The 1,845-nt window shown below is 35.7% G+C and overlaps 1 protein-coding gene across 1 annotated transcript in view; it reads right to left on the minus strand.

The window, feature by feature from the left end:
- LOC103156254 (trichohyalin-like) overlaps nt 1–1,845 on the minus strand; it is a 110,519-nt gene that overhangs the window by 96,395 nt on the left and 12,279 nt on the right. The gene's annotated exons all lie outside the window — the stretch shown is intronic.

The raw sequence follows: 1,845 nt of genomic DNA on the forward strand, positions 1-1,845 counted from the left end.
CTGTGGTTTTCCACCAGAGCAGGAGAGGAAACCAAAAACAATGACAAGTTTGATCTTTATTTGCTCACCAAATTGGATAATAATAAACCATAAAAGGCACCTTCTAGTTGTTTGAACATTGGATTTCTTTTGCCTGCGTATTACATTGCATTGCTTATTACACTCTAAAAATATATGCTGTACTGTTTCCATTTGTTCACAACAAGAACCTGTATTATGTTTATTAATTATTTTAAGAATACTATTTAATCCTGTATGTCCAAATCTTATTCTGGATATAATATCTTCTTTTTTAATTCTATTAACTTTCCTAAATTCTCCAACTTTTTGAATACTATAATAAAACCTAGCACTACCTCCTGTATCGCATTGCTTTTGCCATTTGTTCTTAATATGCATTTTTATAATATGCTTTATCTAATTTTTACTTATTTTAATATTTAAATCAACTATTTTATTTTTTGCAGCACTTTTAGCAAAACTACCAGCCGACTCATTTCCTACCACACCAGTGTGGGCAGAAATCAGTACTAGTTCAAACTGAGATACATAATTTTTAATCCTGAAAACTGAGTGAACCCCTTGATTCTGAAGACACGTGTTAAATACTTATTAACGCTTGAATCTGAACAAATTATAACCGTTTCCTCTCACACTTCTGTATATACTATCAATTTATGGTATTCTTTTATTTCTCATGATATTTAAATCTGGAATTACAAAAGATATGCCTACTTTAACATTTTACTAATTTCTACACTTAATGAATTTATCGGTTTACTTAAACATTAACCTTCATCCAAACGCTGGTGTTTCCTACCTATCCGGTGTAAAATAATCCGGGGAGTCCGGGAGAAATCCAGCAGTCTGCGCTGATCATCCATCTCTTCCTCCGACTTGACGATGATTCCTTTAAACTCCGTGAAAGTTTCTTCAGCAGCAGTTAACCACTCGTTGATAAACTCGCTTAGAGAAACACTCGAACATTAAACAAAGCAGAGCCATCTTTTCCCTCTTCCTCCCCTTTCTCTTCTGCTTCCGGGTTTTATGACTGTCAGCATTCATATTGTAGCATTGCCGCCACCTTCTGGATCATACGAGCATCACATCTACATATTTGTCATACAGTGCGAGAGATTGGTGACTGGGGTTGATTCTGGCAGCAGCATATTGCTCATTTATGGGGTTCTTACAGGCTGAGCTACCAGCCAGTACCGGCTGGTGGCTCAGCTGGTTCTTACCAGACACCAGGGTTACCAGCCTGTGGTAGCCTTGGGTTTTTGGGGGCGTATTGGATCATTTCAGTGCAACAAAAACACAAAAAGAGGAAATCTGTAATGGGTTTGCACTATAGAGATACAATATTTAACCCATAGTGCATTCATCACTGTACTATAGTATAAATGTCATTACTCTCTTTAATCCTAAAAATTATTCAATACATTGAATATTTATATATATATAGTTGAAGATTTTAGGTTATAATATTTCTTAAGAAAACTCTTTGGCTCAATCTTCTTCTATCCCAGGTTCTCCCGGTGAGCCGCGTGTAGCCGCACAAAGACAACAATGAGTGCAGACGACACAGAATTGGAGAGTTTAATCCAATAGAAGACAACGCATAAAATTACAACAGAAACTGCAGAACAGAGACATACATTCATTTACCTGACACAAATGGAAAGAAGAAGAAGAAAAGAAAGAAAGAAAAGCAAAGACATCTTTGGAGAATTGCGAGAGCAAATCTAATTTGTTACTTTTGTGTAGAAAGTTTTATAGTAAAGGCGTATTCTTATCTTTAATTTATTCAAATAAGGCGTATCTTTGCTCATCCAACCAGGAGCT

The sequence above is a fragment of the Poecilia formosa genome, unplaced genomic scaffold, assembly GCF_000485575.1.
Source record: "Poecilia formosa unplaced genomic scaffold, Poecilia_formosa-5.1.2 Scaffold472, whole genome shotgun sequence".
Lineage (NCBI taxonomy): Eukaryota > Metazoa > Chordata > Actinopteri > Cyprinodontiformes > Poeciliidae > Poecilia > Poecilia formosa.